At 39.0% G+C, this 25,635-nt stretch overlaps 2 protein-coding genes across 2 annotated transcripts in view; one reads left to right on the forward strand and one right to left on the reverse strand.

Moving 5' to 3' along the window:
• The window catches only part of LOC136882117 (U2 snRNP-associated SURP motif-containing protein), a 238,506-nt gene that overhangs the window by 24,221 nt on the left and 188,650 nt on the right, over positions 1-25,635 (forward strand). The gene's annotated exons all lie outside the window — the stretch shown is intronic.
• LOC136882118 (solute carrier family 25 member 32) overlaps positions 1-25,635 on the reverse strand; it is an 89,227-nt gene that overhangs the window by 7,943 nt on the left and 55,649 nt on the right. The gene's annotated exons all lie outside the window — the stretch shown is intronic.

Here is a 25,635-nt window from a genome sequence, read left to right on the forward strand (position 1 = left end):
TAAACATTATAAAACAGTGATTAAATCACAAGCACTATACACAGCAGTAATACTAAACATGAATTTTAAAGGCCAGTTGTGTATAAAAATAAACTCTAGCTAAAAGAAAGGACAAATTTTAAGAAAGATCATAGGTCCAAAATTTCAGGATAAAATTATAATATACATCAGGAATGAAACACACTACAAGAAAACTGAAAAACCTTGAGATACTACGTATGCTAAAAAGGATGAATTTTATGGTCAGACTTAGCTCTAGTAGATTAACCAAACAAACTGTCGACTTCTGTAACCACAAAACAAAACTCAACTGGTTTAAAGAAACTGAAAAAGACCTGGTGGAATTAAACATTGCAGAAAATTTACTATTAGACTGAACAGTTAAACAGTTAAACTAGACAAAAAAATTATCTCTGAGGACGAGAGGAAACGAAGATGAGAAAGGATGAAGAAATAGTGGGCACTAAGAAATGATTGATTTAACGTACCCCAGAGAGGGTGGAACGAAAGAAAAAAGACAATTCAATGAAGAGGAATCAGGAAGGAAACTGACTGCTACAAAATGAAGGGAGAGGAATGGTGGAAGGTTAGAGGAGCTAGATAAGGGGAAAGGATAAGATACCTTCTTTTCTTCCAATTTTTATAAGAAATCTAGGGAACATAATCTATGTGAGGAAATATCTGTAATGAAAAAATTACACTTTTCACGTACTGTTGCTTTGAAATGGTGAATTTAAACTTTCATGGGTACTCTGTCCATTTCTCATCACTGCCAGTAAATACTCCATACACTTGTCAGCACAACCAAGTCTGCAGTGGTTAGTCTCCATTTTAAGTCCTACTGCATACTGCAATCCACCCAATTTTAAGATGTTAAATATTACCAGTTGAAAATGAATTTTTTTCCAATAAGCAGCAATTTTATTTTTCTCCAGAATTTCAAGGGAAAGTTTGGGATGCGTACATTACATGAACAAATACGGTAATTCTTGTATTATGCTAAAACATGTAAAAATTCTGCAGTGATAAACACAACAGTTCAGCAGCTGCTGACAGAACCCATCTCTCCCTTTTTTTCTAAAAATACAGAAACCAAATAAATTTACAGTGGTGAACACAGGTCAGCTAAAAAATTATGTAACCCTAATATACGAAAGCGGATAAAATGTAAACGGGAATTTGAATGTACAGTTGCTCTTAGGAAGAATTCTGAGGCAGGGCTTTGCCAGGATGTTGGTGGGGGATGTAGGAGAAGCGATTTGCACATGCGAACGACAGTGGAGAGCCAGACTGCTTCAGTATGTCATGAGTAAGCAACAGGTGCACACGTCTGTTGCGCAATGCATCATCACCAAACCTTCTGAAATGTTGAGACTGCTCTGTGCACAGTTTGGGAAGCAGATTCAAGTGTATGAGTGAGCTAAAAAATTTGTGGCAGGAAGAGAAGCTGTGAAAAATGAACCTCATAAAAGGAAACCGTGGACAAGCATCACTGCAGACAACATTGGTGCCATTCGTGACATTATTGGTGAAGATCGGTGAATTTTGCAAGATGTTTTAGCCATAGCAATAAATTACGGAAGTGTTCAAACCATTTCAGAAAATTGTCTGCCAGGTGGGTTCCTCGTCTTTTCAACCAAGAACAAAAAACTTATGCCAGGAAGTTTGTCAGAGACTCCTGTGTCACTATGAGGAAGAAGGAGAGGATTTCTTGTGTCGTATTGTGACTTGTAATGAAACTTGGGTGCATCATTATACCCCAGAATCAAAGCAAGCAACAAGCAAGCAAGCAAGGAGTGGCGGAGAAGAGATGAAGCAGGTCCGGTCAAGGCCAAAGCACGCCCATCTGCTGGAAAGGTGCTTGCAACCTTTTTCTGGAACGCTGCGGGAGTTTTACTGGTGGATTTTTTTCACGAACAAAGGACAATTTAATGCAGCTTTTTACTGTCGCCTTTTGGATGAAGCAAAAGCTGCGAATTGCAACAAGCGACACTGACAACCCAAAGTCATTCTTCCCCACGACAATGCAAGGCTGCATACTGCTGCTTTAATGTGGGAAAACTGGAAGAAATTCACTGGACACCCTCAGCACAGTCCAGATTTATCGCCCTGCGACTACCATTTGTTTGACCACTGAAACAAGATCTAGGAAAACAGTGGTTCGATGATGTTGGAAGTGTAGACTTCGTGCACAACTGGCTCCACACACGCCCCCCCCCCCCTTTTTTTCCTATCAAGTCAGCATCAAAAACTTCCCAATCCGATGGAGATAATGTGTATCGAAGGCAGGACACTATGTAGAAAAGTAATCTCTCTATGTGTATTTTTTTCTTGATGCTATAATTCCCATTTATATTTGATCCGCCCTTGCAAATTGATGAAAAGTGGAAATAACTTAGAATAACGTCAATTGCTATTTACAAACTCCACTGAAACAAGAATGGCTGACAAACCTTGATTAAACACACGCGGTCTTTTATATTTTCCTTCTCATGAGCTTCGCAGGCAAAGGAGATGACCGCCATGTAATGTACCTTTCCCTTTGCTCGGGGTGGTTACTTTAAATTACAGAATGTCTTTGGTCACAATTGCAGTACTGCACCGACACTGTCACAACTTCCATGTGAAACTAGTTACGGCTACCAAATTTTCTGTTATCGCAATTACTGCATGCGATTGTTTTGTTAAAAGTTTTTATGTTTCCTCACTAACATCTTGACATAAATATCAGATCTCTCAGTCTGCAAGATTCCTTCTGTATAACGTTCAAATTCTAGAGCTTCAGTCGAAAGCCTCTCTCGGCAACTGAAAGCGCAAGTCCAGCAGTTTGCCAGGATTCCTGACAGGCAAAAATCGTCAGATGAAGCCACACCTAGAAGATTCAGTTTCTGTACCTGGCAACAGAATAGGAAGATGAATACAAGGCGCATACAACATACTGTAAAGTGTGCGCTTCTGACTATGACAATGTAACAGACGAGTATGACTGTCATATTCACTCGTTTTCTATGAACACTGCAGACTGGTCTGGAACTGAATCCAGGCAGTAGCATGCAGTCGAGTGATACAACCCCCCTCCCATACCCTGCCCGCCAAGTTACTGACAGTAACATTTTGTCCACTGATGGGACTAATCGTCTAACCACAGCCGGTCCATAAGACCTGATGCCTTAACGATCATAACCACCAGAGAGGTAGTAAGAAAAAATATGATACGTGAATATAGGATCCAAACATGGAATGTAGGCAAAGTCTTAAGTCGAGAAAACATGCACGTGCATACAAGCATGCATGAATACAAAGTCGAAATGTGTTTAGATATTTCTATTGATTGTATTCATGTATGTTGATTTTTTAAATTTTTAAATGTTTCTGAAGTTTTTTTTAGAAAGAAATGTATATTTTGTACCCACTCTAGAGACAGCGCATGACCAATTAAGAGTTAAATTTCATTTTATTTTGGTCTTAAGCTATAAGTAACGCATTTTTACAGAATTAATATTAACGTGAGTTAGTGCGCGCCACATCGACGATCGCAAGATTCCGATTCATGGATTCTTGACGCTTGGGTACAAAAATTCTGAGCTCCCAGTAGACACAATACTTTCATCACTAACATACTTGAAGGGAAAGTGCTGGGAAAGAAAGGGAGACAAAGACCTAGGATGAAGTATTTGGAAACATCAAGAAGAGGTTAGGTTGTGACAATTACATGAAACTGAAACGAACAGCCAATGAAAGAAAAGAGTGGTTGCATCGACAAGGCATTAGCCTTTAGAATATTGATCGATTGAAGCAGGTCTCGGAACCAAATAGAATGTATATACAACAATAATGAACATATTGAGAAAGTTAAAACCATGGATTTGCTAGAAATAACCGTTTCTGACCAACTAAATTGGAACACACAAAGAGAGGAAGGGAAATGCAAAGCTGCCAGGGTGCTCTGTTTTATGGACAGAAGCCTCCGTGGCTGCAAGTCAAATGCTATATGGATGGCTCACCTGACCCTAGAGACACCTACTGTATGTCAACCTATGGTCTACCTGCCTGGTACCCTACCACTACAGCTATTCTTCACAAACTAGAAGGAATCCAACGTCGCAGTAAACAAACTAAATTAAAAAGAACAGCTGCCTGCCTTCCCTCCTGTAAATCGTCTCCTTGTGTAAACAAAGCGATGTCACCTTCTCACACAAGTCCCTCTCGGGGGCCATTCACCTTTCACCATTCCCTCGACTCTCCTTATCCTACAGCTCCATCCGCAGGAACAAAGCAGTGTGTCTTATACCCCACCTCTTGCGCGAACTGAGTCATACAAACTAGGTTTCTTTGCTCGTTCAGTGTGTCTTTGGAATGACCTCACCTGCCAACAATAAATGTAAAAATGTAAATATACCGCATTATCCCGAATATCACCCACCACCGAATAAGACCCGCACCCCAAATTTGAGAGGGCAAAATACAGGGGGAAAAAACTTACATAATTTAATTTTCTTCAAATTTACCACAAATATAAATTCAAACAGCTTACAATTAATAAAATCATCATAAAAATCGCAAATAAAATTCGTCCAATACTCAGATCATTCACAATTCACCATCGTCACCTGAAGTTTTACCATGGGAACTTTCGTCGCTGGCATCTTTCCACAAATAGTAGTCCTCACTACCACCCACTGAATTTGAAATTCCACATTTCTTAAAGCTTTCTGACACTAGATCGTTGGGAATGCGTACCCATGTGTTCTTGATCCAGCTGTATATTAGTCCCACTTCAGGCTTCTTCACTCGTCCGGTTGGTGTTAACGCGTGATCACCATCAGACATCCATTCGGTGTACAACTGTTTCATTGCAGTTCTGAAAGGCCGTTTCATGCACACATCAAACGGCTGTAGAATAGAAGCGACTCCTCCAGGAATTATCGCAAGATAAGTTTTTCCTTTTCTCATATCTTTTATGGCATCAGATGTATGTCCTCAGTAACTGTCCAACACAAGTATGTTTCGTTTTTGAAACAAAGCTCCCGGGCGACGTTATCAAATGCACTTCACCCAGTAGTCAACTACACTGTCCATCCAGCCGGACTCGTGTGTTCTAACAATAACACCGGGCGGCAAGTTTCCTTTCAGAAGCTTTTTCCCTTTCAGAATCGCATATGGAGGGAATATGGTTCCATCCGCTAATACGCACCAACATTACCGTGCGTCGTTTCTTTTCGTTACCACCTGTTTTGATGGTTACACTTTTTTTTTTTTTTTTTTTTGCTAGTTACTTTACGTCGCACCGACACAGATACGCCTTATGGCGAGGATACACTTTTAAAACCCTTCGTATCACACTGTATTTTCCAAATGCATTTCAAAAATAGACAGGTGTCTGGTCAGCATTCCCAATTTGCAACAGCAAATAAAAATTTTGCTTCCTCAAATGAATAATATAACGCTGAAAGGCCGTTAATTTTTCTTCATATGCCCCAGGGGGACGTTGTGAAATAGACTTACGACTCTGAATGCACAATCCCTTTCTCCGATAAAAGTTTCAGATCCATCCGTGGCTTGCAGTAAAACCCTGTGTTTCGAGTACTTTTGAGATCTCTAGTGCTTTTAATTGACACATTTCACTAGAAACACCACATCCTAACTCACACTTTTCTATCACAAATTTGTGGAGTCGTTCTTCTATTCGCATAAACAGTGCACTCCACCCGCGGAATGCTCTGCAATCGCCGTTACTTTTTAGAAGTTTTTCCTTCTTCCGCCAATCATGAATACACGATTCATCAATATCACACTTTCTGCCCACGGCACGATTTCCGTATATTTTAGCTTCGCTTAGAACCAAGTTTCTCACGCACAGTAAATGACCGCAGATGCCATTTTGAATCCATCGCTTACTATCCAGACAGATACGGAACTCGAATGTGAGCGAGGTAGACTTCCGTAACAAACAGTCTCGACTCTCGCAAAGTACGATATCCTGCAAGATCAGCTATTCGTGCACCCAGCATGCCAGCAACACTTGTGAAACAAATGACGATCGAGCATCCGCAGCAGCGGCTTTCATATTTACCACATATTTACCCATATTCTTTGATTTACCGTATTTCATTACCTTACATTTCGCGTTCACATGCCACTGTAACTATATTGAAAAAATCTACCTTGTTTTCTAGAACGCAACAAAAACACAATAAGACCTGAATGCCTGTTTACATATGGTATATTGAGTACGGTAACCGTATTTAATTCTATTTCAATACTCCATATAAACGTAGTAAATATTTACGAGAATGAACGGCTTGAATACGACCCGCACCCAAGATTTAGAACCAATCTTTTGGGGAAAAAAGTGCACGTGTTCGGGATTATATGGTAGTTAAATGTTATGTTGGGAAGCACATGCGGTGAGAAAATCTATGTTAATATGTGGAGGAACAAACCAGGGATTGAAAGGTTGTGTAAATGAGAAATATAAACTCATTATACCATGTTATTTTACCTGTAAATGGTGTGTATTACTGTTTTCGTTTAGGTCAGGGGGGCACTACATGCAGGGGGCCTGTCTTATTTCCTGGCCTTCCATAAATATTATAAAGGTTTATGGTAAATAAATAAAGAATGAATATCACCTGCACATCCATTGGAATTACTTAGTACTTTAACACTGGTGCGTGTCTTACTACTACGGTACTGAACATTAGGAAATGTGATAGGGGGCCTGGTATTTCTCTTCCCACAGGGAACCCAAACAGGTGCTGGTTTAGCCCTGTTCATATTGAAAGGTATAAGTATAAATAACATTCTGAAATGAAAAGACAACATTTTGCAAATTTTCAAGCTGTATTTTCCTTCCATATTTATTTCACAACTGTACTCAATATTTTAAAAAGATACAGTTAAAATATCTTATGTACTTTTTACCAGCATTACATAAATAGAGAAATTATAAATACAGCAAAGTACAAGTTCATAACTGCTCTGCAATAGAGTAGGTGCTCATACACAGATACACAAAACAATATACATCAAAGTGAAAAATATACTTAATTCTGTGTCACATTTTAAATCCAATATAACACTAACCTCGAACCAGCAAGGTTATTGTACATAAACACTAAGTCAGTCCACAATTCTCACATTTGTGTTAAAAGTCCTTCTCCTTAAAAGGAAAATTCAAATCTGGAAAGTAAACTTATCAGTACTGCCTTGTCTACAGTTTGTCTCAAAAATAATCGCACACTCACAAATTTGTTATCAGGTGTGTCCAGGTGGCCACACTAAACCTTACACTGGAATTTTATTTTTATCTTGTGTAAGGTATTGCAACCTGTTGGAGGGCAGATTACAATAAGATCAATGCTATCACGTTTCATACATAAAAAGACAGGAATATGAAAAGGAACACACAAAAGGATGAGCAAAATGACTGTTCAGTAAGGGGAGAGAGAGAGACACGGACAAACGAAAAAACACATTAGGCAAAAAATATGTTGGAATCGTTCATCTCGCCATACGTCTCGCACCTCATCGCCTCACTTCCCGCCGATTAATGCAACGAGTAGTAATTTTCAGTGAACACTACAGGGGACTGTACTAACATAATATTGAGATGCACAGACTCTGACAGTGATATATTTACATGTAATGCGGGGAAAATGGTGGTTACTTTCCACTACGAGAAGAAAATACAGCATACAGCCAGTCAAAGAGAACCAAACCGAACAGAACAAGAAGAGTTCTATAAATTGTAACAACATAAAATATACCCAGACAGATTTTATGAATATTTACGAATATTTAATAATGTCTCAGTCGATGTTTAATTACATCCTAAACCTAACAGAACCTAGAATCCAAAAAGTGTACACTAACTTGTGATAGCACAACATATATCTAAAACGTATATTATGATGCGATTTGCGATGCTGGTCCCATTCTTTTGGAAAATTCCACTTATTAATTGCTCCTCATCCATAGCGACAGGGCTATGACACAACACGCCAGCACAACCAGCGATATCACAACAGTGAGCCATCGCATCGAGGAGACAGTATGGTGACCTTGAGACAGCCAATCACGATGCTAATTCCAGGCGGAAGCAGCCTGAAATATCAAACCAATCTGATGCCCAGTGAACGGCGAGCTGTGCGGCTCCAACATGTTTGGAGTCATTTGATACCATTAGTTTGTTCCGTTATCACCACATGGCAAGGTGAACAACTGACATATATTTGGCCTTAATGACAAGAACAATTTCCACATAGTTGAGCTCTCTCGTCACCAATCTCAGTTCTTCTCAGCCCTCGTCTGTTTCCCAGCTTGATCAGATCTTCAGTCTTGATGTGGGAAGTGCAGGATAAAAGGAAAGCCATATAACACAGGCAAAAAGAAGAGAAAGATAAAAAGAAATACTGATGGTAAAAAATTAGAAACACAGGACAAACATTACTTTTAAATCTCCCCCATTACTTACACTGACCTTTTGGAATCCTTTTCATCTTCAGTGTTCGTAATCTAGGGCGAAGGGAGGAACACTGGATGTAGTCACAAAGAACAAGACATTCACAAATAGTAGGGAATGAAAGAGGCATATCAAGTTTAATTAGGAAACGGGAACTGTCAACAGATTATAATTATCAGTAAGGTTATTACCTGGGATTATATTACAACCCCAAGGCTGTGATTTAAAGGAAATATGTAGCTCACATGATTTAGAAATAAAGTGTAATTGTTTTACACAATTCTCTCAAAGTTTCTGGCAAACCAACTGAAAACTTTGTTCATTACTAGTCATTCAAGGCACGAAAGATTACAATGTATCTCTGTTTCCAAGAACACTGGATATGCTGATTTACTTTTGAGACAGACTTTAGAGAAACAACAGCAGCCACAAGACAGTGTAAAGGATTGTCACAAATTATAAAATAAAAGCAGTGTATGCAGAAATACTACAAGAATAATAAGTTGTGCAGAATTAAAAAAATTCTTTGAAACATTTTCCTAAGTGTGATAAATGGAATGGATGTCCTGCCACTTCCATTATGTTGGCACTACCAACAATATTCTGTACAAGAGACCTGGATCAATGTATTGTTCTTAAAGCCCCATGGTCTTGTCTCCACAGCTGATTGCTATTCTCTTTGCAAAAAACAGTCTAGAAATGGTTTAGCAAAGGCAGGATGGGTAATACTACTATACTGGGTAACAAAGACAAGGAAACTAAAAGAACGCATGACTGCAATGTGTGTACGAGGTATACATGGTAATGGGAGATTGGACTGAAGGGATACAACAGAATGCATACACTTTGAGTCTAGACAGTTTACCACTGTGGCATTTCTGCAACAAAAATTCAGTAGACCTGCATTATAGTGAGAATTGACAACAAAAATTTACTCGCTGCGAAATGCCGTTAACGATGAATTTCCATAAATTTATTAAATACATTTAACAAAACAAAACAGTCTTCTCGTTCCTTTTCAACGGTTTCCCTCTCGTTATGTTTAACACACGTAGGAACCGCTCTGTGCATAACAAACAGAATCAAGGTTGTGTGTTTGTGATCTCCACAGCTGCTACAAATACAGATAGAGAGCAGATAATGGATGTTCAAGATAAGAAAATTGGTATCTGTCCACGTTGCCAATTTGTGAAAGTAATATAAGAGTTTTTCCTGCGTAAATTATCATATACTTGTGGAAATTCACAATTATAACTTCATAATCTGTTGGAAGACTCTGCGCAATGGTAGTTATCTTTGAAAACTATAGCCACAACGAATATAAAATCGCAAAAGACATCCACAACTAGCTTCGAATCCCATAACACCTAGATTTTATGCAATTGATAGGGCTTTAAATTGGTATATTTCACTCTTAATGGCACATCCGAATCTTATTTTTTTCTTTAATATACGCACATAACCTTACTTCAATCTCAGGAAACCTTGTTTTCTTGTTCACAAAATGCCCGGAGATTACTACTAGTTTGCTGAAACCGTAATTTATTTTATTGCCAGTCACAAATACAACTCTCGTCTATGTATTTTCTTCCTGCTGCATGATTTCCAATGTCTTCTGTGCCTTCTAAAATCTGCAGCTTTATATTTCCAATCAGTGGAAACATTTCTCTGAACTATAGCATCGAGAGTTATGCAGTCCCTGGGCTTGTCACACCTATACGCTAGATGTCACCATCGTCACTGTTCGCACTCCACTCAATGCTGTTGAGATAGAACTGTCTGGTATTGGTGTATTAATGTATTTGTCGCCTCACAACTCCAACTGGTGTAAACAAACATTGGGAGAAGATGTTTTAGCAATAAGTGCAATGACAGCAGGTGTTAACTCCTTAGAAATAAAGGCTGAAGTAAAAGATTGCTTAATTTAAATACCAAGTACTGAAATAAGAGAAGAATATGATACTTCCCCCTTTCAAAATACAGCAGTGTACATTACTAATTTCAGAGGTTATGTTATGTACTTTTGCATCTTGTTAAATTTCAGAAAGTCTGTTCTGATGTAAATTTATAGTAAAAACTGAATTATTCAACAGAGAGCTTGAAATATGTTTTCATAATATGTGTGCAGTAAACTTAGGTTAGGCGACTCCGTTTGAAGTAAGAAAATTGAAATGTTTGCCACAAGACTCTGGATGATGCTATTACGATTTTTACTAATGAACCCGAATATGCATGTTGAGAGCATTGGAATTAGAAAATACGTGCTAATAAGCAAGCCGCTGCTTGGAAAACATCTGCGAAAATGTTTAAACAACCCGATTGCTATTTCATACAGATTTAAATGAGTTTTTGTGCAAGTTTGGAATCTTGCCCGACTTTTATGGAAAATCATGTATAACGTTATTATAAGAACAACCTTGAACCAAAGAAGTTTTGCATTCACCGACAAAAATCTGTCAGAAGGTAAGGTTAACCATGGGCACACCATTATCAGGAATAACAGTGAACATACTCTTTAATAACATTAAAACAATTTGTTAACAAAATGCCAACAGCCGTAGCCGTGTTGAAACACCGGATCCCGTGAGATCTCCGAAGTTAAGCAACATTGGGTGTGGTCAAGATTTGGAAGGGTTGCCACGCGCTGTTGGTGGAGGGTAAGGGAATGGAGGAGCGGAAAGGAACTGGCCACCCTACCGTATGCAAACTCCGGCTCAGGCGCACCTCTGCGGAGGTTTGGACCTACCTTCGGGCGGAATACACCCTTACCTTACCTGTTAACCAACTAAGAGATGTAGAGGGAGACAAAGTTTTAAGAGTGTGCAAGTACACTGACCAGCAAAATTAATGGATCACTTCAATTTTCTAAGGATAACCCATGTTAAATTGTTAAACATTTGTTTTATTATTTACACTGATTATTTTCAAGAAAAAATTATGTAAGTAATGTTATCTATCTGTTACTACTACTCTTATTTACTTCGATAATTTTTTAATGAAAATGATCAGTGTAAGTAATAAAACAAACGTTTTGAAATTTTACATTTTTTTTAAATTTGGAAATTCAAGTGATCCATAAATTTTGCTGGTCAGCGTAAAAGAAGCTACAGAGCTGGTTACACATACAGGATTATGGAAGCAGTTGGTTCATTCGCAGAGGCTTGCAGACTGAATGCTAAAAGGCTTAACAGTGTACAATGAAGGTGCATGTACGAGATAATGATCCATCATCTAGCAACCACATTTCCCTATGTATGTGCAAATAGCATAGGTCTGTCATCTGATAGTACATGGAAAAAATTTGCTTATTGTCAAGGAACAATCTGAGCCAAAGCTAGTTACAGTGCAATACAGGTCTCTTGCTTAGATAGCAGGGGCAGTTCAACACAAGAGTAATCTTCAGCACAAACTGTACAAAGGTGTAACTACAGTACAATGTGTAGAGCAGATATCTGTGTTTTATTGCTGTTACCATATAAATAACGTATGGCAGTACATTATGTTAATACAGGCAAAGATCTCTGGAAATAGTATGCTTTCTACTGAAGCCTTGATTTAAGCCAAACCCCCACTTAAGGTTAAAAATATCAGGTCCCTGTAAAAACATTAAATAGGGGTTCTACTGTACTTTTACCACCCTTTTTAACACACAGAAGCCCAATCAATAACTTGAGTCAGGCTGTGTGAAACCCTAGCACATCCCATGCCCAAGATAGGTCGGGGACAGGTTTCCTGCATTGTAAGATAGCATGTACGACCAGAATTAGGGTTTTGATTACCATGGATATATTCTATGTTCACTGTCTTTTCTGTCCTAGGCTGTTCATTTGTGTCCCTACTTGTAGACTACTCGAGAATTCTTCAGAAATACAACACACATTGAATCCTGCAGCAAGACGACTTCATCTAGATACAGCATCTGACATGTGCACAAGTTATTTCCCTGTATTTATTAAAGTTATTTCTTACATTCTAGAATATACTTGATACTCTTTCCTTCAGAATATGGTCATGGTTTTTCAACATGTTCACAAAAATCATGTACAAACTAATTTGAAATATTCCTGGGTTTTTGGAATCTAGGGGTGAAACAACAGCAGGGAGTATGTGTTAAAATTATTCTAGCAAGTTGCTAGAAAAAAATCCAGAACTTGAAAATAGGAGAGATTCGCTGTCCACACAAGGTTAACTATGAAGTATTAAATATGTCAGGGGTCCCAACCATAATGAAATTCAGAAGAAACAAGCACAAGTATTAGTCAAAAACAAGTTTATAGAGGATGTCAGGTGCAATATAGCTGTTCCAGGCTTCATGTTTGGTATGGCGTCCAGCAATACAGACACACACACCTTTCTCTTTCAACTCCACAAACCCAACTGTTTATCGTTAAGTGGTGCAGGAACTAAAGGGAAAACAATCTTTCACTTTCCACAAATACAGGAACATAAATAAAACACGATGCCAAAAGCTTCTGCCCAGGATGGGTCTCATGTCACCAGCATGAGCATTTACAATTACCGATCGTCATGGACTGTTATTTATTAAAGTATTCACTATACAAGCATACAAATGTAGTGGGCAATTAAATGAAACAATCGCAGAAAAATTTTCCGCAGAAAAGGATATATGGAAATGTGTGTGATTACTCCAATCATCTTAATGCTGATACAATTTTCTTTTAACTTATGTTCAAAATTAACTTCAATCCTGGATCCTTCAAAATTTTATTTATTATTATTTTTTGTGTGTTATTTTTCATACTCAATTACACTATCACGCATTAAGATGTTTGAGTTGATCTTATAGTAAAATCTTTCAGTAGAAAGGTACGATTAAGTATTTACTTGTGTATAGCATGTTTTATTTCCAGTTGGCGTATTCAATCCTGGATATATCAAGGCAAAAATCAACCATAACAAATTTCTTCACCCATTTGAGAATATACAACATCCCTCAATATCTTTCTACCAGGTCGAAGAATAAATTACAACTCGGCAAACCAGCTCAGTACAGTCTCATCCAGAGGTACTTCAGATTGCATAACGAGATCATATATTTCTGTTTGAGAGCACTTCCAGTTAACTAAATGGAAGTGCGAAACAGAACGCTGTCCACACAAACCCTATACCATACGACGCAGGCAGCTTACGCAAAAAGCAACAATCCACACAAATCTAGGAAAATGTAAACACCACAAAGTTCACAGTTATCAGTATTTAAGAGGATTAAATGTGACATTGGGTGTGAGATTAACCCACCAGCTTACCTACCCGTCGAATCGATGGGATGCGCGAGCCTGTGCCCGGCTTACCTAACGGTCGAATTGAAGGGGTAATGCAGCACCCTGCTTTATCGATGGTAAAGGGAAGGTAGTACATTAAAAACTCAACAGATAGCATTATAAACATATCTGAAGGAAGTCTCTTCAGCTGTATCTGAGTCATGTTTAGGGGATTAACCACATAAATTGAAGATAGCATTGAGCTGACGTCAGAGGTATTCAGTGAGTAAAGATGAGCACGCACAAGGCTATTACCAAGCGAGAAGTCGTGGCTATTTTACTGAATAGAGATTGTGAAGAAGATTATAATATATCTGAAAGTTCTTCCTAAGAATCTAGTGATGTAGATACGTTATCTGTTCTTCGTGAAGTTCGTGATAGTAATACGAGTGAAGAAGCAGATGTAAATATTACAAACACCGCAAGAAAAAACAAAGTTGAAGAGTGGAAATGGGAATCTGCTTGTCCAAAATCCCCTCAAGGCAATCTCGAGTGTGTGCAGCCAAAGAGACAACCAGCACAAGCAGACGGGAGTGCGAGGTCTGCGAAGTAGCTCTTCACATGCCTGAATGCTTCAAGATATTCCATACTAAGAAGAATTACAGTACTGGGCGAGTTTGTAGTGCACAGTTCACATTTTTCACTGTAATGTAACATATTCCACTGAAATTATTACTTTAGAGTATTTCTATGAAACTTTGATAACATTTGAGCCAGTAGTTGCAGCGATATCATTTAACCTGGCAGTAATGTGCTGGGGTGCAGCATACCCCTTAGCACATACTGTATTTATTCGTGTATTAGACCCCCCCCATGGGTTTTCAAGACTAAGAAAATGAAAAAATAAATCTTGCATATAAGACTCCCCAACGTAATTCGTCAGAGAAGAACAATAATTCCGCATTGAAGCGGGTACAAGTCTTATTATGACAGGAAGGTTGATAGGCAGTAAAAGCGGTACATGTAACTCCCCTCCACTGGGAGTGTGTCTAAAAAGAGCTGTACCACCTCGGGATAAGGAAACAAGTTTACTTTAGTTGAGAAATATTCGCAGTTGTTGATATTTATACACCAGGCGAGACCATCAACAAAGTGGTCATTTAATATCTCGTAACTCGGGTCAATATACGTATACCTATATTTGGAGAGAAGTTTAAAATGTGATAAAAGCTATCCAATTAAAATGACTGTTTTACTCTCCAAAGTACCTAACAAATAATAATAATAATAATAATAATAATAATAATAATTTTATGCCCCCACGTAGGCCTACTTTAAACGATTTTCAGAGATGCAAAACAACAAAACATACTAGGGTACCGGTATGCGTTAATAAAAAAAAGAGACAACAAACATACAAAATTAAACATTATGATAATAAAACTCATTACCGCCACACCTGTAGATATCCATAAATTCAGAATATTTTCCTGTTATTTATTTTTATTCTTTCCGTAGAGGAACTATTGGCACTATCAGGGTGATAATATACCTAACCTAAACAATGTGGTCTGTCTTATCTCATGGACAGCTGTTTACGTAAATCCTGATGAGATAAATGTAGAGAACAAGCATGAAATATACTTAAAACTAAGGGTCTGTGTTTCAACAGCCGCAGTTACCAAAAGAATGTTTCCAATTACTTTGTATTACATTCGGAAGTACAACTCTTAACATACGCTAGTTATCAGATGATGGTTTGGCATGCCTTCTACAGCATGGCTTTATTCGGAAGAAGTGGCTTCTGCGACATATACACCAACTGGAAATATCAGAGACCATCTCCAGAAACCATTTGGGAAGAGATTCACGCTGTTTAGACTTTATAGCCTGGAACGAAATTATTTTTAAAAGGTTCAAATAGACGGGACCTCATATGCTCTCGATTGCAGTGCATGGTTCGAAAAGAATGAAGCATGGCTGATGCAACTGACGAGATGGCAGTGAAGATGGCATCACTTGAAATACCGACACGCAGGTATCAGGGCAGGGAAGTTGACGGCGCAAGGCGATAATATTCAAATGACAGCAGTGATCAGATTTACTGTGCGGTAGGCCTACTGCTGAACTGACAGAGACAAATGACTGGCCATTAAGTTCTTTTGTATCAATAATAATAATAATAATAATAATAATAATAATAATAATAATAATAATAATAATAATAATAATAATTTTGTGTGGCTATTTAGAGCCGAGTGCAGCCCTTGTAAGGCAGACCCTCCGATGAGGGTGGGCGGCATTGCCATGTGTAGGTAACTTTGTGTTATTGTGGTGGAGGATAGTGGTGTGTGTGTTGCAGGGATGTTGGAGACAGCACAAACACCCAGCCCCCGGGCCATTGGAATTAACCAATGAAGGTTAAAATCCCCGACCCGGCCGGGAATCAAACGCGGGACCCTCTGAATCGAAGGCCAGTACGGTGACCATTCAGCCAAGGAGTCGGACTTTTTGTAACAATATTTAATTATATCCCCTTTTTTTCTACGGGGTGGAGTATGAAACGAGATGAATCTTCGTAGTGAGTTTTTACGGCCGTATGCCCTTCCTGACGTCAGCCTCACCAGAGGAATTAATGAGATGTAACGAATGACGTGATATGAGTATCTAAAACGGACATTTATATGTATCGTAGGCCTAAAAATAGTGTTCACCCTTTATTTTCTTTTTACGTTTAGAAATACTGCCTTCTGACGAAAATAGCCAGTATAACTCAAATACATTCTAAGTTTGTTAAATAATAGTACAGAATGTTTACACGTACAATGTATAGGTCTTTATAGCCTAGAAGTTGTGTTCACTGCACAAAATTTTGAGGATATAGCATATTGGACCCTCCTTTACTATTTCAGGCTGCAAAAGTGAGGGGAAAAGGGGTCTATTACGCGAGTAAATACGGCAATATATAAATATTCGGTAGAATGCGCCTAGCACTGCTTTGTAGTTCCAAGTAGCTGTCAGTTGGTGTCAACAGAGGGCGGTGAGTGTGGTGTCGTAACCTTAGTTGTGCATTTGACTGTGAGCTGTAGTTGAAACAAATAGTAGTTTAGGAAACCCCCACACACCACTCCAGTTTCATAAAACTTATTACTTATTAAAATTATATTTTTCTTTCTATGCTTCCTAATATGTTATATTTAGTTCTTAACAATAAATATTGTTATAGATGGATCCTTATTGGCCTCAAGGGGACAATATGTGAGCACTAAATGATGCTGTACTGGATGAACCAGTTGATTCTGATGGAGATGAAGAATATGTTATTTCAAGTGATCACGACACATCAGAGCAGGAAGAGGATGTCTAGGAAGAGGAAGAAAAAGAAGATAGTGACCGTGTAAATTATCTGGGTAAGGACGGGACCACAAAATGGAGGAAGGAAAGTTCACGGCCTAATGTTCGAACAAGGGCGCGTAACATTTCTCATCTTCCAGGTGGTGTTGGTAATGCCAAACAATGTGTTTGTGCCTTCAGATATTATTGAAACATTAGGTTTGTTCACAAATAAGCGCACTGAGTGTCAGATTGGTCAGTATTCACAACCATACATACTAAAACCAACAACAGAGACAAATTATGGCAGTACTAGGGCTCCTATACTTAGAGATTCACAAAGCAAGTAGGTTGAATTTAGAAGAACTTTGGGCATCTGATGGAACTGGGATAGACATTTTTAAATCTACAATGTCTCTACAGAGATTTAGAATTCGTTTGCGGTGTCTTCGGTTTGATGACCAAGATACACGAGCAGCCAGGAAGGAGGTAGATAAATTGGCTCCAATTAAAGACCTATTTGATCAGTTTGTCAGTACCTGTAAAAGACATTACTCTGTAAGTGAATACGTTACATTAGATGAAAAATTGGAAGCATTCCAGGAAAACGTCCCATAAGTATGTACATTCCTACCAAACCAGGAAAATACAGACTAAAAATCTTTGCCTTAGTTGATGCCGGAATGTATTATACTTTAAATTTAGAAGTATATTTAGGAAGGCAGCTAAAGGGGTCCTTTCAAAGTAAGTAACAAAACAGAAGACTTAGTGGAACAGATGATTCAACCCATATCAGGTTCAGGTAGGAATTTGACCACAGATAACTGGTCCACAAGTTGCAACCTTGCCTCCAAACTTCTACGTGAACATAAACTGACATTGGTTGGAACGATACGAAAGAACAAGAGGAAAATTCCACCATCGTTTGTAAACACACGATGTCATCCTGTTCACTCAAGCATCTTTGGACTTCACGAAGACAATACTTTAGTCACCTATGACCCCAAAAAAGAAACAAAGTTGTCTTACTGATGTCCACAATGCATAATGATGATACCATTGATTCTTCTACAGGGAATGCTGCTAAACCCGAAATCAATACATTCTATAACACTACTAAAGGCAGTGTTGAAGTTGTAGATGAACTTTCTGCATCATTTGACTATCAAGGAACAGTAGGCGATGGCCGCTAACATTATTCTTTGCTCTGATGAATGTGGCGGGAACAAATGCACAGATAATTTACGATTCCAATCTCAAAACTCAACATATACGTCGGACGTTCTTGAAAGATTTGTCTCTCGAGTTGATTAGCGGCCAAGTAAATCAGAGACAAAACGTGAATTTGCCTAGAAATCTGCCTGCCAATGTCTGACATCATTCAACAGCACCATTACCTCAATAACCTCCAAAAGAAGTTCAGAAGAAACAGGGACGCTGTAGGAAATGTCCAAGGAAGAATGACCGCAAAACAAAATACAAGTTTAGTCAATGTGACATTTATTTGTGTATGGAGCACATGGTGGTAATGTGTGATGACTGTGCGACTAAGAAAAGTCAGATGATTATTAGTGAATAAACAAATGTTGAACTGCATTGTTGCCATTTTATATCAATATATAATCGGTTTATGTTGTAGTAATAACATGGAATCCATTAAAATACAAATTTCAAACGTTAAGCATTTTTAATATATAAAAAACAACATGCACGCCCCCATACACCACTGGCGTATGAATTTCTGACCACACCACTGCCAGGTTAAGCACAGTCTTGCATGGACCATATAAACACCAGCATTTAAATGGTAATTTAAAGGTCTGGAACTGATGTTTATAAGGTAAGCGAATGGGTTAAGTAATAGCAAAATTAAATGGCAGCAGTCTACAAATGAATATTATAATGCAGAGTTCTACAACTAAGACATTAAGCAGCAAGTTGGCATTGGAGATATGAGCGCAGTAAACTTCTAAGGATTACACAGGCGATACTGCCGAGGTCACATAGACCAGAGAAGACCACAGCATAATGGCGCCCAGAACATTAAGATGTGAAGGAAGATTTGCCATCTTGGAGAATGCCAATTGGTTTTTCTTGAGATTTCACATTAATGACTGAGAGTTCAAAAGCCCAGCAGAGAGAATGAGCGAGGGATAAAAGGGGAACTCAGGTGCTGGGCAGATTTTTTTTCCCCCCCTCATCAGATGCTTGGAGAGAGGATATCCGTTTGCTTTATTATTTTCAAGACACAAGAGTGTAACCACTACTGGAGAGTTACTGTGTCATTGTTATGCAACAGTAAGTCTGTTCTTGTTAAATGGATACACAGTGGAACCTCCATTCTCAGTTTTTCGAGGGAGCACGGACAAAAAACGTACAACACGGGAAAACGGAAAATCCAGGAACGAATGATCCAACAACAATTTGACTAAACAAAAATGAAATATGTATACTTAATATCTTATAATCGCCCCTAAACCAAACCAAACTACAGCCCCAATGGGCCTTCCGCCTACCAAGCGAGCGCCCTCGGTCCGAAGGCCTGCAAATACGAGATGACACATGGTCAGTGTGACGAATCCTCTCTGCCGTTATTCCTGGCTCTCTAGACCGGAGTCGCTGTATCACCATTAAATAACTCCTCAATTAAAGGTAATCGTAGAATGACTGAACCTGGAACCAGCCCTCTTATACAGGTAAAAATGCCTGACCTGGCCAGTAATCGAACTCGGGCCCTCCGGGTGAGAAGCAGACAAGTTAGACCGCGGGGCTGGCTTCAAACGTTTAATTACCGGTACGCGACTTTAAAATCTCAAAAATTATCAGTTTTACCGGGGAATCTTCGTCAGTTTCCTCTGAAAACTTCGTCATATTCCTTTGAAAACTGCTTTCAGTTCAGCAACTTTGATCAGCCAAACTCTTCGAAAAATCTAATAGCCGTAACGCCGAGCCAAACAACAATCGACCACAAGCAGTTTTTTTCATTCTCTAATCTAATAAATTAAAGCACATTGGATACAAAAGCGTCCAACATGATGGCAAAATCCTTTCTTTTTTTTAAAAAATCTTCCATTGTAATTTAGTCACTGGTATACCGTCTTAGTTTATGGAAATCTTGTACCGCAGAAATTAGGCCTAGTCTACATCGATTTTTAAAGGTTATGTTGAACGCGAGAATATGGTTTTGAAAGTATCATTCCTCAAGTTCTCAAATGCATTATATTTAATTCTGCCCGTCACTAATCACAATCAAATCGGAAAGAGAAAAAAATATCATTAACACTTCCGAAATTACGATTATTCGCGACCTTGAACTTAGCTGGAAAGCGCGCTCGCTGTACAAGTCGGTAAGAGTGCGAGATACAAAGTTTTTAAATGTAGTATGCGCACATAAATGACTGCGGCTTTTATAACATTTTAACATAAAAATGTGAAATTCCCAATCTTATATTAGGACCAAAACAGTAATAGGCAATCCCAAAACCTCCCATGGCTTTATGTAGCCTACATATGTATTGGAAGGTGCAACATCTGTTCTGGTCTCGATAACAATCATACACGATAATACCAAATTTATGTTACTTAAGAAGGAGCAGTTTCTATTCCTGCCTGAAAGCACAGTGACTATACAGTGCCCTGAGGGAAATGCCGAAAACCTGTTCGGCGACACACTCAAAAAGAGTAAAAAATAAACATCTAACCCTGGACATAATGTAGACGTTTTGCAAGTACGAATAGAGCTGTCGAAATGCGCTCTGCCTCCTTCCAATTGTCGAGGGCACTCCCTGCTTTATGATTTCCGAGGATTCTCTAAACAATACTACCCGAATGCGATGTTAAGATGATCCCTTATACAAGTTCACCGCTGATTGCTTTTCCAGTACAGTACTTCTTCAAATTACCACAATGACGCGACGTCAACTCCAAGATCTGTGCCATAGCCGTCCTTTCGTAAGATACAGTTTCTTGGAAAATGCGTGATCGAGGATTTACCGTTGATGGAACTGAAATTTCTGGATGGTTGATCCGGGAAATCGTTTCTTCGAGGAACGGATAATGCGGAATTTTTACAACGTGATTTAATTAGGATGCTAGCGGGACCACGTAATTTGAACGAATGTTACGGGAAAACGTAGTTTCCGGGAACGTATAATCGAGGTTCTACTGTACTATTAATGTGGCTTCTAGAGTTGTGTTTGGAAGGTGAACTGCCTTCTTAGCACAAGAATCTTCTGAGAGTAATTTCGAACAATCCTTTCCAGCTGCCTATACTGAGTAAGTTTTGGAAGTGTACATATTGTATACAACTGGTGGAGGAGATTGGAAATGTGAGGAAGATATGGAAGCTAATAGGAATGGGAAGAGTTTGCTGGACTTCTGTACTAGTATGGGTTTAGCAGTTATGAATACATTCTTCAAGCATAAGGCTATTGACTGCTACACATGGGAGGGTAGGGGTACCAGATTCATAAAAGACTTAACGGACTTCAAATTCAGGAAATCTGTTAAGAATGTACAGATTTTCTGGGGATGTTTCGGTGATACAGACCACAATTTGATATGTAGTGAACTAAGTATCTCCAGGCCTAGGATAAAGTGAAATCTGTCTGCAAACGAATAAGGGTAGAAAATCTCCAGGACGAGGAAATTGGAAGTACATGAATATGATTAGTGAGAAGTTCCGAACAGTGGACAGTAACCAGGTTCAGGATAAAGAGAATGGGTGGCATACAGGGATACTGTAGTAGAAAGAGCAAGGGAATGCCTAGGAAAAACTGTGTGTAAAGATGGGAAAAAGCAAATATCTTAGTGGAATGATGAAGTGAAAGAGGCATGTAAATGTAAAAAAGAAGGCATAACAGAAATGGCTCCTAACAAGGGTTGATGCAGACAGGGAATCGTACGTAGATTAAAGAAACAGTGAAACAAATAGATGCTGAATCCAAGACGAAGTTGTGGGAAGATTTTGGTAATAACCAGGAAAGGCTAGTTTAAACAGCAAGGAAACCATTCTGAACAGTAATAAAGAATCTTAGGAAGGGAGGGAAAAAAAAGAAATGAACAGAGTTTTAGGTAAATGAGGAACTCCTAATAGATCCCAGGGAATGACTGGACAGGTGGAGGGAATATTTTGAAAATTTTCTCAACGTAAAAGGAAATATTCCTGGTGGTGTCGCGAACAACCAAGCTCAGCAGGAGGAGGAAAATTATGTTTGTGAAATTAAGCTTGAGGAAGTGGAATAGGTGGAAAATAAACTCCATTGTCATAAAGCAGCAGGAATAGATGAAATTAGACCTGAAATGGTGAAGTATAGTGGGAAGGCAGGGACAAAATGGCTTCATAGATTAGTAATGGAGTGTTGGTAAGGTACCTCCACATTGGACAAAAGCAGTAATTCCACCCATATATAAACAAGGGAACAGGAAGGATTGCAACAACTATTGAGGTACAGTGAAACCTCAGAATGCGAGTAACTTGGTCTACAAGTGTTTTGCAAGACGAGCAAACATTTTAAATAAATTGTAACTTGATAAGCGAGCGAGGTTCCGCAATATGAGCTTCACGTGTGCCTACGTTATCCCCTCCCCTGTGCCTCTGTTGAATGGATGAATGTGGTCTTTGGTCCTGTAGCGAGGAAATACCTTTCAGAAAATAATCTGCCACTCAAAGTTTTGCTGGTTATGGACAATGCTCCTGCTCATCCTCCAGGTCTTGAGTCCTTGAGGACGACTTACTGGAGGAATTCAAGTTCGTTAAGAATAAGTTCCTTCCTCCCAACACTACTCCAGCCTATGGATCAGCAAGTCATTTCGAACTTCAAGAAGCTATACAGCAAACCATTATTTCAGGGATGCTTCGAAGGGACCGAAGGAAGAAACCTTACCCTCCGTGAGTTTGGGAGAAATCATTTCCCCACCGTGAACTGCCTGAAGATCATCGATAAAGCCGGGGATGGAGTTACCAAGAGAACTGTCACTTCCGCTTGGGGAAAGCTGTGGCCTGACTGTATTCCTGTATGTGACTTTGAGGGGATTGTTGGTGACAATGAGCCACCGATTGTTGATGAAATTGTGTCCTTAGGAAAGACTATGACGCTGGAGGTGAACGACGTGGACATTCAAGAGCTGGTGGAAAAACATGGCATGGGACGACCAACGAACTGATGGACCTGCATCTTGAACAACAGGAGAAGGTTATGGAGGAGATCTTGTCCGGGGAAGAGGAGGAGGAAAAGTCAATGGAATCTCTCACTTCAACCGAGATTCAATGGAGGTGCAAAATGTGGGAAACGGTGCAAAATTTTGCAGAGAAACACCACCCGAATAAGGCTGTAGCAGTGAGAGCAATGAATCAGTTCAATGACAACGCTATGTCACATTTTCGTGAAATCCTCAAAGAGAGGCAAAAGCGACAGTCATTGGACAGGTTCCTCGTTAAAGTTGCACGAAAAGGAACCAATTCCAGTGAGTGATTCAGATCGTGAAATTCATGCTACACAGTAACTCTTCTCATGTCATCTCTCATCTCCTTCACACCAACGATGATTCTATGGTATAGTAAAGTGCACTTTAACTTGTTTTATGTTATATTTTGTTTTAGAAATGGTATGCGAATAAATATTTTTGTGTTATGGACGAATCATCCGTGTTTTAACTGTTTCTTATGGGAAAACTTGCTTTGATATACGAGCGCTTTGGATTACAAGCATGTTGCCGGAACGAATTATGCTCGCAATCCAAGGTTCCACTGTATCTCATTGATTAGTATACCAGGCAAAGTATTCACTGGCATCTTGGAAGGGAGGGTTGAGAGGAAGTTGGATGACAACCAGTGTGGTTTCAGACCACAGAGGGGCTGTCAGGATCAAATTTTCAGTATGCACCAGGTAATTGAAAAATGGTACGAGAGAAATAGACATTTATGCTTATGTTTCGTAGATCAAGATAAAGCATATGACAGGGTACCGTGGGAAAAGATGTTGGCCATACTGGGGGACTATGGGATTAAGGGTAGATTATTAAAATCAAAGGCATTTATGTTGACAACTGGGCTGCAGTGAGAATTGATGGTAGAATGAGTACTTGGTTCAGGGTTCTTACAGGGGTTAGATAAGGCTGTAATCTTTCACCTTTGTTGTTTGTAGATTACATGGATCGTCTGATGAAAGTTACGAAGTGACAGGGAGGGATTCAGGTTGGTGGAAATGTAAGCTGTCTGGCCTAGGCTGACAACTTGGTCTTAATGGCAGATTGTGCCAAAAGCCTGCATTTTAATATCTTGCAACTTGAAAATAGGTACAATGAGTATGGTATGAGAATTAGCCTTTCGAAGACTAAATTGATGTCCGTAGGTAAGAAATTCAACAGAATTGAACGTCAGATTGGTGATAAAAAGCTGGAACAGGTAGATAATTTCAAGTGTTTAGGATGTGTGTTCTCCCAGGATGGTAATATAGTGAGATTGAATTGAGGTGCAGTAAAGCTAATGCAGTGAGCTCGCAGTTATGATTAACAGTATTCTGTAAGAAGGAAGTCTTCCCAGACGAAACTATCTTTACAGCGGTCTGTTTTCAGACCAACTTTGCTTTACGGGAACTAAAGGTGGGTGGACTCAGGATATCTTATTCATAAGTTAGAAGTAACAGACATGAAAGTAGTGAGAATGGTTGCTGCTACAAACAGGTGAGAACAATGGCAGGAGAGTACTCAGAATTGGGAGATGAAGGCTAAGTTAGGAATGAACTCTACGGATGAAGCTGCACACACAAACTGGCTTCGGTGGTGGGGTAATGTGACGCAAATGGAGGAGGATAGGTTACCTAGAAAAATAATGGACTCTGTAACGGAGGGTAAGGGAAGAAGAGGGAGACGAAGACAATGACAGACTCAGTTTCTAAGGATTTAAAGATAAGAGGTTTAGAACTAATGAGGCCACATCTCTAGTCGCAAGTAGATGATTGTGGCGACTTTTAGTAAATTCAGGGAGGCGTGCAGACTGAACGCTGAAAGGCATAACGGTCTATAATGATTGATGTATGTATGTATGTATGTATGTATGTATGTATGAAAAGCGGTTGTTATAGTCAATTTTACGACAGTTTCGAATGTTGAGGAGTCCAGAATCATTAAAAAACAGTAACTGCAATCTGTTTGTGTGTGAAATGAAATGGCAACTCGTTCATCTTCCAAGGTTGCCATTTCACCACGTGAAAAAGTGCAGCATGTGGAACTGGAAGATGATGCTGTACTTATCTTAGCTCTTTTCAAGAAATCTCAGACTGAACTTCAAGGATGTGAAACTTGGTAAGACAGTGAAGATGCCTATCACCATTCTAAATCTGAGTTATGTCACAGCTCAGTTTTGTATTAAGGCTGATGATGGCCAGCCAAAGCTGATAGTAGTTCCTGGATCAAAAATGAAACGTAAATATTGCATAATGTAGTATTGGAAAGGTGGACAATTATGACACAAATTTAGTTATTATTGTTAAATTATATTGCCCCGAAAACCAGAATCTGATGTGTACTGAGCTGAATTTAACAAGGTCATGACATAATGTCAAAAAATACTTTGCCTTTTTCTATTCTAAATGAAGATGCATGCTGTATACAAGT

The sequence above is a fragment of the Anabrus simplex genome, chromosome 10, assembly GCF_040414725.1.
Source record: "Anabrus simplex isolate iqAnaSimp1 chromosome 10, ASM4041472v1, whole genome shotgun sequence".
Lineage (NCBI taxonomy): Eukaryota > Metazoa > Arthropoda > Insecta > Orthoptera > Tettigoniidae > Anabrus > Anabrus simplex.